This window comes from Puma concolor, chromosome C2 (assembly GCF_028749965.1).
Source record: "Puma concolor isolate L17-30 chromosome C2, mPumCon1.1.hap2, whole genome shotgun sequence".
Lineage (NCBI taxonomy): Eukaryota > Metazoa > Chordata > Mammalia > Carnivora > Felidae > Puma > Puma concolor.
Genome location: NC_141675.1, coordinates 47,792,131 through 47,808,569, shown reverse-complemented (window position 1 = coordinate 47,808,569; position 16,439 = coordinate 47,792,131). Strand labels below are relative to the sequence as shown.

The 16,439-nt window shown below is 37.1% G+C and overlaps 1 long non-coding RNA gene across 1 annotated transcript in view; it reads right to left on the bottom strand.

Annotated features, from left to right (window-relative positions):
- LOC112849712 (uncharacterized) overlaps positions 1–5,049 on the bottom strand; it is a 50,957-nt gene extending 45,908 nt beyond the window's left edge. Inside the window, exon 1 of the long non-coding RNA XR_015255776.1 lies at positions 4,822–5,049. This is a non-coding gene — a long non-coding RNA (uncharacterized LOC112849712). The remainder of the gene's footprint in view (positions 1–4,821) is intronic.
- Positions 5,050–16,439: the final 11,390 nt, after the last annotated feature.

Genomic DNA, 16,439 nt, shown 5'->3' with positions numbered 1-16,439 from the left:
TGCTCTTAGACTATACATTTGTTTTATGTCCCTTCTCAGTCAAGCTCCATTTCCTCCATCTCTCCCAGGACATGGCCATTCTGTTTTTTAGTTGGCTGTTTAATTATAGGTTAATATTGCCTGTTTTAGGATTTTTAATAAATTAAATGAAAGTATGTATTTTCTTTTCTATAAGGCTTTTGTCATTCAGCATGTTTTTTGAGAGTCATTCATTTTGTTCTATGTGTAAATGGTTTATTTTTATTCCCGTTGATGGACAGCTGGACTGTTCTGGTTTTTGTCTACTGTGAAACAAAACAGATGTAAATATTCTGGTACCAATATTTTATTTCCTTTGGTAACTACTTGGAGGTGTAACTTCTGGGTTGTAGGCTAAGTATAGGTTTAGTTTTATAAGCAACTGCAAGAACTTTTTCCAGAATGTTGTACCACTTTACACTCCCACTAACAGTGTATCAGAGTTATGGTTGCTCCATATTCTCATCAACACTTGATATTGTCAGTCTCCTTAATTTTGTTCTTCTGGAGAGTTTGTATTGTTTTCTCATTGGGGAAGAGAGCCATGCACACTCAGCTTTGGCTGGACCATTTATTCCATTTGAGTCACTTCCGTTGTGAGCTTTTCCTACATTTTTTTGTCCTACCATGTAACTATTCCCCAACTTCCCATTCATATTTTTTCTGCTTCCTCACAACATTTTGTTTTGGGGGAATTCTCTGACTTCAACATATTCTATTTCTAAAAACTAGCTCTGTTAATGCCTCTTCTTTCAATGCAATAGCTTATTCCTTTTGTTTAATATGACATGTAATTTTCATGTTTCTTATTGTTAGCAGTCAGGTGAAATAATTTATCTATGCAAGCTCTTTGTAGTCCAAGTTGTACAGTAGTTAAGTAAAGAATTCTGTTAGACATTTGAATAGGATTTCAGGCTCAACATTTTAAGTTATATAGGAAGGAACTGCTTTCATTTTCAATGAACTTCTAGGGCTTGAGTAGAAGTAGAATTGTTTTATGGCAAAGTTGTGATTGGAAGTTGCTTGATCAGCTCAATAATGGTTTATGTGAAAAACTGGTAAATGAAAGAGTAAAAGGTGATGAGCATCAGGTTTTGTTTGTTCTAGTTTGGCAAGACTCAAATGAGCAAAAAAGCAAAATCTAGGGATTGTCTATGTTAAACTTTGTTCATTTGATTGTATTGGTAACACGTTGTGAGTGACAGAGGTTTTTTGTTTCTTACCTGCTTCGGACTTAGAAAATCTACTGGAAGCCTTCTTGAGAGAGTATGTTGAAGTCTGAATATTACTTTTAAAAAAGTTGCTACTTTGTAATTTGTAGTATTGTGTACTTTATCAATAATTAAAATAGTTTTATCTGATTCCTAAAAGGCACATACCCCTGCTAGAATCCACATTTCAAAATGACATTTAAAAATTTCATGACAGTATGCTTTACATTGAGTAATGCTCAAAGAAGCTGGTAGCATAAATTTATATTTTCATTAGGGAAACGTTTCACAACAACTTATACATGTGTCTACATTCATCAAGAAAAAGTAAAAAGAAACATGAAAACTTCCTGCTCTGAAAACCTGGCTTGAAATCAAGAGAAAATCTTACTAGTAACAGAAAAAAGAAACAAACTTGAATTGGATGACTGGATAATATAAGTTACAAAGCATGGAGATAAAAGTAAATGGATTCACAAAATAATACTTTGGCTATCAGAGCAATCTCTTCCACTTTTTAGCTGTGTGATCTTGGACAAGATTTTTAAATTCTCTGAACCTCGTAAGGACTTTTAAAATGAAATAAAATAACAACCTACTTTCAAATATGCAATACATAATGATTATAGTCACAATACTGTACATTATAACCTCATGACTTTTTTTATTTTATAACTGGAAGTTGTGCCTTTTGACCCCTCTCACCCATTTTGCTCATGCCCAGCTCCCCCTCTTCTCTGGCAATCACCAATCTGTTCTTGATATTTATCAGCTCAGTTTTTTGTTTGTTTGGTTTGGTTAGATTCCACATATAAGTTAAACCATATGATACTTATATTTCTCTGACTTGTTACATTTAGCATAATGCCCTCAAGGTTCTACTGATGTTGCAAATGGAAAGTTTCCATTCTTTTTTTTCTTGCTAAGTAATACTCCATTGTATTTATATACTGCATTTTCTTTATCCATTCATCTATCAGTGAACACTTGGGTTGCTTGCATAGCTTAGCTATTGTAAATAATGCTGCAATAAACGTAGGGGGGCATTTCTCCTTGAATTTGTGCTTTCATTTTTAGGGGCTAAATACTCAGTAGTGGAATTGCTGGATCATAGGGTAGTTTTATTTTTAATTTTTTGAGAAACCTCCATACTCTTTTCCATAGTGGATGCCCCAATTTGCATTGCCACCTTTTCTCCACATTCTCGCTGACACTTGTTATTTCTCCCCATTTTGATAATAGACATTCTTACAGGTGTGAGGTTATGTCTCATTATGGTTTTGATTTGCATGTCCCTGATGAGTGATGCTGAGCATATTTGATATGTGTCTGTTGGACATCTGTACATCTTCTTTGGAAAAATGTCTATTCAGGTTCTCGGCCCATTTTTGAATTGGATTCTTTGTTTTTGTTTTGTGTTTGTTTTTTTTTTTTTTTTTTTGGTATTGAGTTTATAAGTTCGTTATATGCTTTGGATATTAACCCCTTATTGGATATATCAGTTACAGATATCTTCTCCCATTCAATAACTTGCCTGTCATTTTGTGGAGGATTTCATTCACCGTATCGAAGCTTTTTATTGTGGTGTAACCCCAGTAGTTTAGTTTTTGCCTTTGTTTCCCTTGCCTCGGGAGACATTCTAGATAAATGTTTCAGTGGCCAATGTCAAAGAAATTACTGCCCATGTTTTTTTCTAGGAGTTTTATGGTTTCAGGACTCACATTTAGGTTTTGAATCCATCTTGAGTTTATTTTTGTGGATGGTATCAGAATGTAATCCAGCTTCATTCTTGTGCATAGGAAACTGTCTAGTTTTCCAGCACCATCTGTTAAAGAGACTGAATGTTCCCCTTTGTATATTCTTGCTCCTTTGAGGATGTGTACTTAGAGTGAAATGCAATTGGCATAATCATGAATAGGAAATAATAAGGTGATACTGTGAAAAACAATGCAAAAGAAATGAAGAGTCAAATGTTTATTTTACCAAAAACAGAACTATCATGACATTTACATTTTCCCTCAAATAATGTATTTTGGAGTAATGTAAGTGATAACTGTCATCTATTTCTCAGGACACATTAAGTATGAATTGTGCGTACATCAATAAGTTTTGTGAGAAGAGATGTTTTAGGTGCACTTTGACCAACTGTTTCATTGATGAAATAACTGGGCATAGTCTCCAAATACAGCTAGTGGTTCGTGATTTTAGAACGGAGATTTCAGGACTTCATTTTCCCTAATCACTTTTTTTTTTCACTATTCTACATTTCCCCTCATATCATTTGCTCAGCTTTTTGTGTACTTTACATAAATTTTTAATTTAACCTGACCTATGCTTTAATCAGTTGTCAGAACTTCCTTCTACTAATACCAAAGATTCTTCCTAATTGTCCGTAATTGGAGATAAACCTACATTGGCTGCCATACTAAATTTTTCTCTATTCAGATTGAAAGCATTTTTCCACTGTTACAAAATACCCCAGATTGCTTATTTAGAATCAACAGAGGCATGGTTCAGTGTAATAATGTGCTTCAACTCAATTAAATGTAATTACATTCCCCAACTGGAAATGACACTGTAGAAAGGCAGTCTGCACTATCATTAACTTTACTTAGTACATGTTTAGCTGTAGGCACTGAGGCATGAAATGGCTAACGATGTTCATTATTGTTTTGGGTTTTGTAGGATTCTGTTGACAATTTCCACCAAAGCTACGTTACCAGAATAAATAAAAAATGTACTACTAATCACCATCTTATTATATTCCCAATACAGTAAGGAATACCTCACAAAATACAAATTTAGAGTTCGAAGTGTGTGTGTGTGTGTGTTACATGAAATATAGGTTTATTTTAGTATACAAACTCTGACTATCTGAATATTCCTATACATTATAATAATACCACACCAAGCTACAAAACTTACAAACTACTCACTGTGCAAACCAAACCCTGCTATAATGAGTTTGCTAATGCAAGCCAGCAAAAACATTTAAGTTGTGCTGGAGTTCAGTGAGGGAAGTGAGTGCCTGGTGTCTCCGTTTTTCTCCTGATGAGATCCAGTTCATTATATTCATCAGCTTCTGTGCCCTTTCCTTGACAGATCTCCTAGGTGCTAGCTTGTTGCAGCCAGTAATTCTAAAATGCATAGGGAGGGGCACCTGGATGGCTCAGTCTTTTAAGCATCTGACTTCAGCTCAGGTCATGATCTCATGGTTTGTGAGTTTGAGCCCTGCTTCAGGCTCTGTGCAGACACCTCGGATCCTGGAGCCTGCTTCAGATTCGGGGTCTCTCTCTCTCTCTCACTGCCCTCCCCTGCTCACGTTCTGTCTCTCTCAGAAGTAAACATTAAAAAATTAAAACAAAATGCATTGGGAGATGTAAAAAAAATGTTTAATAGCCAAGGTAATGTTGAAGTGTAAACCTGTACACTTAAACTGTCATAAATTAAGACCTATTGTAAAGCTAGATTCATGGAATGTAATATAACGCAGCAAAAATATGGTAATATATTACCAAGATGTGCTGCCAAGATCCAGGTTATAAAATGTTTCTTATATACAGAGGAACTTGAAAAAGAGACTTTCACTTACCCCAATGTAGTGTGATATTAATCCCACTTTCAGATAATTTGTTTTCAGGCTTTTTTTTTTTCTTTTTTACATCCTGCCCTAGGATTGACTGATGAGTCACAAACAATGCAGTCTGCAGGCAGCTTCCACCTGTTCACCTCTTTCAGCATCTGCCTCAATTGCAAGTAGTTGCTTTGCCTGGGGCTTGCCCTTAGCACAGCCCCTATCTGGGAACTGAATAAGGGAGAGGAGTAAATGCTTAGTCATTTCAGCTCAACGCAGGCCACTCTATGGGCAATTTTCACTTGAGCCTTTGTCAGGTCTGCTTCACAGTTCAACTGCTTTCTCTGCCCAATCTTCTTTCCTCCTTACGGAGCAGTAACTAGCATGTTGCAATCCGCATTGCAATTGCAATGCAAGCTTCTCCGCATTATCTTTGGAGAACCCAGCCTTCAATGGAAAAATAGTGAATGAATTGTTCATACCTAAATTTGCATAGGAGAGGGGCACCTGGGTGGCTCAGTCAGTTGAGTGACCAACTCTTGGTTTCAGCTCAGGTCCTGATCTCATGGTTTGTGGGTTTGAGCCCCATGCACTCTGTGCTGACAGTGCAGGAACTGCTTGGGATTCTTTCTCTCTCTCTCTCGCTCTCTGCCCCTCCCCCACTCAAACTCTCTCAAAATAAACAATAAATAAATACATTGCACAAAAGAAACCAGACACTAAAAGGAATATATTATATAATGTATAAAAATTCATTTCAAAAACACATACATTAAAAGAATCATACAGCATGATTAAGTGGGATTTATTCCAGGGATGCAGGATGGCTCTACATCTGCAAACCAAGGTGAAATACAACATTAACAAAATGAAGGATAAAAATCATATGATCATCTCGATAGATGCAGAAAAAGCATTTGGCAAAATTCAACATCCATTTATGATAAAAACTCTCAACCTAGTGGGTATAGAAAGAATGTACCTCAACATAATAAAAGCCATATATGACAATACCACAGCTGACATCATACTCAATGGTGAAAAGCTGAAAGCTTTTCTTTAAAGATCAGAACAAGACAAGGATACCCACTCTCACCACTTTTATTCAACATAGTATTAGAAGTCCTAGCCAGAGCAATAAGGCAATAAAGAAATAAAAGGCATCCAAAGAAACAAAACAAATGAGCTAAAGAGGGGAAAAAGAGAGCGGGCAAACCACAAAACAGACTCTTAAGTATAGAGAACAAACTAATGGTTACTGGAAGGGAGGTGGGTAGGGATGGGTTAAATAGGTGATGAGGATTAAGGAGTACCCTTGTGGTGAGCAGTGCGTGTCATATGGAAGTGCTGAATCACTATATTGTATACCTGAAACTAATACTACACTATGTATTAACTAACTGGAATTTAAATAAAAACTAAAAAATTTTTAGAGTCAATATACAAAAATATGTTGCATTTCTATGCACTAACAAACTATCAGAGAAACTAAGGAAACAATTCTATTTATAATACGTCAAAAAAATACCTAGGGCTAAATTTAACCAAGGAGGATAAAACATCTGTACACTGAAAGAAATCGAAGACTACACCAATAAATGGAAAGATATTTCATGCTCATGGATTGGAAGAATTAACATTGTTAAAATGTCCGTATTACCCATAGGAATCTACAGATGCAGTGCAATTCCTATCAAAATTCTGATGCTATTTTTTAAGAAATAGAACAATCCTAAAATGTGTATGGAACCACACAAGACCCCAAATAGCCAAAGCAATCTTGAGAAAGAAGAAAAAAAGGTAAAGGCATCATGCTCCCTGATTTCAAACAACATTACAAAACCATAGTAATCGAAACAATATGCATTGGCATAAAAAGACATATAAATCAATGGAATAGAGCCCAGAAATAAACCCAGACACATATGGCCTATTGATCTACAACAAAAGTGGCTGAAATACATAATGAGGAAAGGACAGTATATTCAATAATGTCGGAAAAACTGGACAGTCACATGCAAAAGAATGAAACTAGACTGCTATCCTATACCGTATATAAAAATTAACTCGAAATGGATTAAAGACCTGAATATAAGACCTGTAACCATAAAACCTAGAAGTAAAATGGGCAGAGAACCTGAGTAGACATTTTTCCAGAGATTATATATGATGTCCAATAGATACATAAGAAGATGCTCAGCATCACTCATCATCGGGGAAATGCAAATTAAAACCACGATGAGATATGATTTCATTGTGAGAATGGCTATTATCAAAATGATGAGAAATAACAGGTGTCAGCAAGAGTGTGGATAAAAGGGAATCTTCACACGCTGTTGGTGGGAGTGTAAACTGGTATATCCACTATGGAAAATAGCATGGAAGTCCCTCAAAAAATTAAAAATAGAACTACCCTATGATCTGGTAATTCTACTGGGCATTTACTCCTCAAAAATGAAAACATGAATTTAAAAAGATATATGCACCCCTATGTTTATTGCAGCATTTTTATTTACAATAGCTAAGATATGGAAGCAACCCAAGTGTTCATTGATAGATGAATGGATAGAGAAGATCTGGTATCTATACAATGAAATATTGCACAGCCATAAAAAAGAATGAGATCTTGGGGTTTGTGACATCTTGAATAGATCTAGAGGGTATAATGCTAAGAGAAGTAAGTCAGAAAGACAAATACCGTATGATTGACTTTTCTCATTTAAATGGAACCTAGGGGCGCCTGGGTGGCGCAGTCGGTTAAGCGTCCGACTTCAGCCAGGTCACGATCTCGCGGTCCGGGAGTTCGAGCCCCACGTCAGGCTCTGGGCTGATGGCTCAGAGCCTGGAGCCTGTTTCCGATTCTGTGTCTCCCTCTCTCTCTGCCCCTCCCCCGTTCATGCTCTGTCTCTCTCTGTCCCAAAAAGAAATAAACGTTGAAAAAAAAAAATTAAAAAAATAAATAAATAAATGGAACCTAAATGAGCTAAGAAAAATAGATACAAACAAAAAACACACTCTTAACTATGGAGAACAAACTGATATTTACCAGCAGGCAGGCGGCTGGGGAGATGGGTGAAATAGGTGATGGGGATTAAACAGTATGTCTATGTGATGAGTACTAAATAATGTATGGAGTTGTTGAATCACTATTTTATACACCTGAAATAACACTGTATGTTAATTATACCTCATTATACTTCAGTGTATACACATACACATACATTGGTATACAGAATCCATGCCCTACATAAACTCACCAGTTTTGACTTTTTCATATGAGGAACAGGATATAAGTGACTAAACGAGAGTTTCAAACCGTTAGCATTTGTATTAGTTTCCCAGGCTTAAGAGTGCTCAGCATACCATCAACTTTGATAACCACAGAGCATAAGGAGAGGTATTAACAGATGAATTGCTTCATTTTGCTAACTGATTGTATCTGCCTATGTTTAACAATGCTTTCCCACTTCCCGTTTGCAACTAATAATTCTGTAGTTCTGGGTTGACCTTTGGTGCCAACACTAATTTTGGAAGTGACTGGCTTTAAGACCATGTTGAAAAGAATTCTGAGGCCCCCTTTGGGCTTGGAAGAAAAATGCATTGTAATCAATAAATGACAACTGCTCTAGGCATGGAAGGAAGCCACGGCCACACATGTGCTACAGATTGGCCAGCCCTCCTGCCTTTACTACTTCATGAATCACAGTGAGTGTAATGATTTCTGAAGTGGAAAATACGTCATTATCATTTGTTGGATACATTATATATCACATAAATTATATTAACAGTCTTTGCTCCCTCCTCCTGCCTTTCTGCCATCCAGCTGGAGTGGGACATAGGTTTATAGTCATGGTAACACTGTATCTACCACTCTCATGGGAGAGCCCTGAATGCCTTAATTTATAGTAAGCATTGTAGCCTGATGCGATTCAAATATTCCATTTTCTTCTCAACAGGGTTAATGTCTCAAGAGTCTCATTCTTTTCTATACACAAAAAGAACCCGAACCCACAAAACCTTAAATAGCATTTAACATTTCTTTAATGTCTCTCTAAGCACCAATTGTTCTGAGTGCGCTGAACGATGCTTCAGAAGCAAAGTTTCCAAAATACACAGGTACTGAAGAGTTAGGATTCTATCTGTTGAAGTAAAAAGACCCAATTTCATGGGGCTCAGTAAATACACATATGCTCTGAGACACAAACAAAATCCACATTTTCAGACTCCCCGTTTCTTAATTCAAAGATGATCTTTATTTTCTAACAGCTAGAGTAGAACATAGCAAGAGATCATTTTCCCTCAAGACTGAAGAAGCTTGGGAAAAATTACTAAGAAGTCACAGCAACATGCTAGCAAAGCACAATAATAAAAGGCTGAATATAAGGTACTTCAACAAACATTATACCTAATGGCTTGCTCCAAGCCTGGTGTGGGTTATACAAAAGACTCATCTTATCTTCAAAACATTTATGGTATTATTGAGTGTACAAAAAGTATTCCCCAAATTATTGGAGAATTAAAGACAGAATTATAAGCCAGTAAATAAGGAAGAAGAGAAATGGGCCATGATAGAAATTGCTAAGAATATCCACAAATAAGTTGTAAATAATGATGTGTTAAAAATCTAATGTAGCTTTCAGGGATCTATTAATGGAGACTTTTCCATGTGTGTGGTGATATACCATTGCACGGAAGTTAATAGTATATGCTTGGGAAACAAAACCTGTGTTAAAAGTATGACTCTATCAACTAATGTTTTTTGACCTTGATTAAGTTACTTAACTACTGAGCCTATTCATTTATAAAATGGACATAATATCAGTATTCAAAGTCTTAGAGTTTTATACATAGTAAATGAGATATTTAATACTATATTAACTAAATGTGTACCATATAGACACTCAAGACCTATGTAAAATAACAACAAGGCAAAAATCCTGTCCTCCTGGAGAGACCATTCCAGAGAGTTTCATTAACTTACCCATTCATTTAGCGAACATTCATTAAATGTGTGTCACTAATGAAGGGGATCATATTTGGCAACACAAACAAGAGGTTATTGTGGAGGTCCAGGTAAAGATTTAAGATTTATATTTGGGTGGAGGTGGTATATTCTTTTTTTTTTTTTTATATTTATTTTTGAGAGACAGTGAGTGAGCAGGGGAGAGGCAGAGATGGAGGGAGACAGGCGATCCTAAGCAGGCTCTGTGCTGACAGCAGAGAGCCAGATGCAGGGCTCGAACTTGAGCACCGTGAGATTTTGATCTCACGTATGAACTGACCGAGCCACCCAGGCGCCCTGGTGGTAGATTCTTAAAACGATGGGTTGAAGTATGTTTTGGAAGTAGAATTAAGTAGTGGATAGTACATGAGACTTGACGGATGGTAAAGAGTCCACTAAAGAATGGTACGCAGGCGTCTGGCTTAAACAACAGGGTTAATGGTTTATTTGAAGTGTACACAAAATGCTTGGCACAGTATCTGATATATGTTAAATGTGCGATAAATGTTAGCTTTGGAAAGGTGATTGATAAAATGTGATTTAAGAAATCAATTCTTCTTAAGAACCTTGCTTTATCTGGAAGTGTAGCACCATGATCCTGAAACTTGCTACTCAAAGGTCAATAAATTAGCAGTGCCAGCATCACCTGGGGATGTGTAAACAAATCAGTCCCAGGTCCTTTCCCAGATGTAATGAATTAGTCTGTGCTTTAAAAAGACGGTCATGGGGCGCCTGGGTGGCGCAGTCGGTTGGCGTCCGACTTCAGCCAGGTCACGATCTCGCGGTCCGTGAGTTCGAGCCCCGCGTCGGGCTCTGGGCTGATGGCTCAGAGCCTGGAGCCTGTTTCCGATTCTGTGTCTCCCTCTCTCTCTGCCCCTCCCCCGTTCATGCTCTGTCTCTCTCTGTCCCAAAAATAAAAAATAAACGTTGAAAAAAAAATTAAAAAAAAAAAAAAAAGACGGTCAGATGATTCTTAGGACACTCAGGTACGAGAAGAATTGGCCTGGTGCGAGTAACAGAAAACTGTGGTCTGAGGGTCTGACCTCTCTGCCTGTTTTTGCAAACAAAGTTTTCCTGGAAGACGGCCATCCCTGTTCGCAGCGGTTACTGTGCTCTGTTGACTGAGGTGAGTAAACATGACCTGCTGTATAGCTGTAAAAACTAAAATGTTACCATTTGACCTTTGGTAGAAAAAGTGCATAGATTCTAAGCAATGTGCGTTTTCATATTCGCTCTTTAAAATGTGTAACATTGAAGAAATTCTGTCACTATTTTGTGCCTTAGTTTCATCTCTAAAATGGAGATAATAATAGTACTGAACTTGTACGGTGGCTATTATAAGGAATAAATAATATAACTCTAGTAACTTATCTGGCATATGGAAAACATTCAACAAATATTAGCTGAGTTTTTTTTTCCTAGTTAACAGTGAGATTTTTTTTTCCTAGTTAACAGTGAGATTGTTTTTGCTTGCTTAAAAATTTTCTATGTGTTTCATCATGACAAGTGTATTCTTTAATCGCCATCACCTATTTCACCCTCCTCCAACTCCCTTCTCTAGTAACCATCAGATTGTTCTCTATAGTGAACAGTTTGTTTTTTGGTTTGCCTCTCCTCCTCCCCACCCCACCCATGTTCATTTGCTTTGTTTCTTAAGTTCCACATATGAGTGAAATCCTGTGGCATTTGTCTTTCTCTGGTTTACTTTGTTTCACGTTATACTCTCTAGCTCCATCCATGTCATTCAAATGGCAAGGTTTTATTCTTTTTAATGGCTGAATAATATTCCATCATTAGATATTGTTTTTCACTTGCCATACCATTTAACTTATCAGAACATGTAATATTTCATGATGAACACTGAATGGGAACAGAATGTGGACCAATAATGCAGCTCACGATTTTCATGTCCTGTTGATATCTGCACAAAATAGTTTTCTAAATCTGCTGCAGGCAAACTACGGCCTGTGAGTAAATACAGTGTGCTGCCTATTTTTGTATGGCTATCAGGCTAAAAACTTTTTTTTTTTTTTACATTTTTAAGAGGTTTTGAAATGAAACAAAAGAATAAAGACCAGATGAGAGAGGCTATTCATGGCCCACAAGCCTAAAATATTTACTATGTGGCCCTTAAATGAAGTTCTTTAAGTTTATTGTTTATAGTTTTAAACTTAATGAATTAAAGAATTAAGAACAGAGTTAAAAAGCCAAGTTTGTTTTGAGGCTCCTGGGTGGCTTAGTTGGTTGAATGCCAGACTCAGCTCAGGTCATGATCTCAGGGTTCATGGGATTGAGCCCTGTGTCAGGCTCTGGGGTGTGTCCCTCCCCCACTCGCTTGTTCCTTCTCAAAAATAAATACTAAAAAAAATCCAAGTATGTTCTGTGAGACTATTTTCTCTTTTTGGGTTATTAGATTTATGAAATTTGTTCTTACTTCGTCTACCTATGACATGAAAGTCAATCTCCTTACTGAGGTTCATGGTCTTTCTCATGGTAGCATCTCGCCAAAAATATGCATCTGTTTCATACTGTACCGTTTCTTTTAATCACTACTATAAAAAGCCAATCTACAGCTAGTAGATCATTTATCTACTATGCAAATTGTATCTAGATGCAAATTGTTCGCATCTGGATGAGACTAGAGGGGTTTAAAATGGCACTCTTGTTGTTTTTTTCTTTCTCTCTTTCTTGTTTTTGAGTTTTTTATTACCTAATTGGTCCCACCTTGGAAGTTAGCAAAGTTAGAAAAGTAGTCAGAATTCTTAAAGCAACTGTCCAGTGACTCAAGAGAAGGATCTTAAGTAGGTGGACAAGCTGGGAGGAAAAAAAGGGCGAAGGAAGGAGAAAGAAGTAGACACTTGAGGACTGCTTCAATATTGCCTTAGCAGGGCTCCCAAAAGCCCACCTGCTTCCACAGTGACCTCTTTTTCAATCTCTCAGGGTTTCAGATTCAATTCAAGTAAGGATAGTTTGCCTGAGTCTCACAGGACTGGCTAAAAGCTGTTGTGACATAACCGAATCTGCAATCTTTTCCAAGATACCCACAGGCGTTTCAACTATGGGTCTACAGGGGCTCGCTTCACATCAGGCGTTCTTTTTTCTGAAGGCATGTGGACTGTAGCTTATTTGAGGCCACTCTATCAGTAAGGATATGCATGATAAATCTTCTTAGTTATTTTTAACAAGTATCTGCAAATTTGGAAAGAATGACAGAAACTTAGGTCCCTGACATAAAGAAATTTGTGATAAATACCCTATAAACTATGTGAGATGCTTGAATAGTATTCCAAATAACTCAGGAATTGACAACATCTGGCAAATAAGCCTAAGGTTTTCAAATGGTACTCTTATATATACAGCAAGCTTATTTTTAAAAAGTCTCCTCTTTTCTTTATAAGTTGCCTGTTAAGACATGCGAATTGGAGATAGAATTCTGTCTCAGGGTATAAGGGTAGAAATGATGAGTAAAAATACCGCATGAGAGAGACTGGCTTCTGAGAGGTAACATCTAGAACTACATTGTCTATGGTAGCCATTAGCTACATGTGCCTATGGAACATATGAACATAATTTGAGGAACTTTTCAGTATTATTCAATAGTAATGAATTTAAATTTTAGTTTATAGGGGTACTTAATGGGAAAATTTTAAATAAGTTGGCAACAACTTAGTATGAGAATCTACTTTTTTAATGTAAATTTTATGAAATTAAAATACAGATCAAATACCTTTTTAAAAGGTAGCTGTCCAGGGCACCTTAGTGGCTCGGCTGGTTACGCGTCTGACTGGCTCAGGTCATGATCTCACAGTTCGTGAGTTTGAGCCCCATGTCGGGCTCTGTGCTGACAGCTCAGAGCCTGGAACCTGCTTCAGATTCTGTGTCTCTCCTTCTGTCTGTCCCTCCCCAGCTCACATTCTGTCTCTGTCTCTCAGGAATAAATAAAACATTAAAAAAAAAAAAAAAAAACCTTAAAAGGTAGCTGTCCTATGGGGCACCTGGGTGGCTCAGTCACTTAAGCATCTATCTCTTGATTTTGACTCAGGTCATGATCTCACATCTTATAGGATCCAGCCCTGCATCAGGCTCTGTGCTGACAGGTTGGAGCCTGCTTGGGATTCTCTCTCTCTGCCTCTCCCCTGTGCATGCTCGCGCGCGCGCGCTCTCTCTCTCTCTCTCTCTCTCTCTCTCTCTCAAAATAACTAAACTTAAAAAAATAAAATAAAAAGCTGTCCAACTTGAAATGGGTTGGGAATTAAAGATACACAACAGAATTGGAAGGCTTAGTATAAAAAATGTAAAATAGCTTATTAATACGTTTTATATTGACTTTCATTGACATCTAGGGTTACGGTGAGTTCAATAAGATGGTCATAAAATTTCACCTTGTTTTTCCCTTTTAAACATGACTACTAGAAAGTTTAAAATGACTTTAAGTGGCTTGCAGTACATTTTCATTAGAGCACACTTACCTATAACAATTCAAAATGAAAGAGTGGTTTCCAGAGACAGTGAGTTTAACATTGCTAGATGTGCTTAAGTTATTTCCTGAATGCCTGAGACAGCTAAATTATCAAGTCCTCAACTCTCCCTCAGTTCTGTGTCATCCATTCATTCATTCAGCATGCACGATTACTTGTCCACTGTGTGTCATCACGTTGCTAAGCATCGGCCCCTGATAGCAAGATGAAAGTGTAAACTACTTTAATATAAACAGTGGGTATTATAATTGGTATGCGAAAACCATGGTGTTAAGAATATCAGAGAAGTATGAAAACCTTCCTGAGGAGTTGTCATTTTGAGCTCCCAATTAAAGAGTAAGTAGGAGTTTTAAAGGCGTAGAGGGGGGAAGGGGGATGCTAGAAAAAAAGAAAAATAAATGCAGGAGAGGGCCTGGAATGCTGGTGGAACTGTGGGGCCAGTGTTGACGTTACTCAGCACAAGGGCAGGAGACCGAAGCTGGCGAAGGAGGAAGAAATCGATCACCGCCCACCTTCCACACCATTTAAAGGACTTCAGGTTTTACTTTGTAGGCAATAAAGTCACTGACGATTCTAAATGTGGTGACGTGATTATAAGAATTAAGTTTCAGAAACACCATCGTGTTGATTCTGAGGAGGATGAACAAGGCGTACTTTTGGCCAGAGGTAGACAGTTTGGTAAGCTATTGCAGTGGTCCTGGCAAGAAATGATGCGGCCCTGAGCAGCACACAGAGAGGGCAAATGATCGCTAAGGGAACAACAACACGCTAGATACGCCCAGGGTTCCAGTTGGGAAGGTTCCTTTTACCCGGGGCACAGGAGAGATGAAGACATCTGGCGGAGTAATAGTTCAGTCTTGGGCATTTGAGGCTGAAATACCTATGGGGAATCCATACGGAGAAGTCTGTTAGATCAGTCTCTGTACATTATCCAATAAGGCAAAGAAAAATGCAGAGGGAATGGGAATAACCTTAAAACTTGAAGCATCAGAAAAAATCCCAGTATAATTTCATCTTGAAATGAATGGTCTTAAAAGTATATTATGTACTTTGTCTTGCTTCCCAAGCAAGGAAATGTAAGGAGAGATTTACTCTAATTAATGTTCTGTATAAGCAACTGCTGAGAGAGTCAGTTATATAACAGGGAAGCTTTGGCAGCCCCCTAAATGAGCAGTGTTAGGGCAGGGGTTAAGTAAACATCAATGTGTACTATCTTTGGAACATTTTGTAGACATTGAAATTATATTTCAGAGGATACTTAATCAGTATTCATTATACGATAAGTGAGAAAAAAAGCAGGATATAAAACTATGAGCAGTACAATCCTAATTTTGTGTAGATATCTAGTGATAGAGAAATAGGGGCAAGAACTCCCTTTATGAAATAGGATTATAGATAACTTTAATTTTCCACTTTGTTTTTACTAAATGTTTGACACTTGAAAATGTACCAAAGACAAGGGAATAAATGGTTTCTGTAAAAAGTATTCAATTCCACTGAATTTTAAAAGTAATATTACTGAGTTATAGACAAAAAATAAAACTGAAATCCATTCGACCTCTCATTTTGGATATGAGTATGGCACGCTCTCATTTTCTGTCACTGTTATCCTGGAAGTAGAAAAGTTCATTTATTTATACAAGTTAATATACATGCTGTGTGCACATTATAAGCTTATTACCCCAAATTAGGGAAAACTTTTGCCATTCAAACCGAGACAATTTTGAGAATTGAAGGGCCAGTAATAATTACTCTTGGCAACAGGTACCCATCTAGACATATGGCCACACATTCACCTGGATTAAAATTTAAGGTTTCAGATTGTGAATAGAAAGTTAACCTTTAATATTATGTAATTTCCTTTTACTTTTTTTTGTAGGAGTAAATATTTTGGGGCTAACATGTATGAATGAACTAAATCACAAAATGACACAGGCAGCTCTTTTTCCAACAATTGGCTTGCTCACTAGATTGCAAAATTCAGGTGTGAGGGCAATTCATTCTTGATGGGCTGATAGAACAGGGCAAAAGGGTAAAAATCCACCTGTTTCAAAATTGATTTATACTATGTTGGCTTTTCTGGAGTTTATAAAGTTCCATTTGAAACAGAGTGTGCAGTACATCATATTCTGACCTTTGAACAAATTTTATCTTCT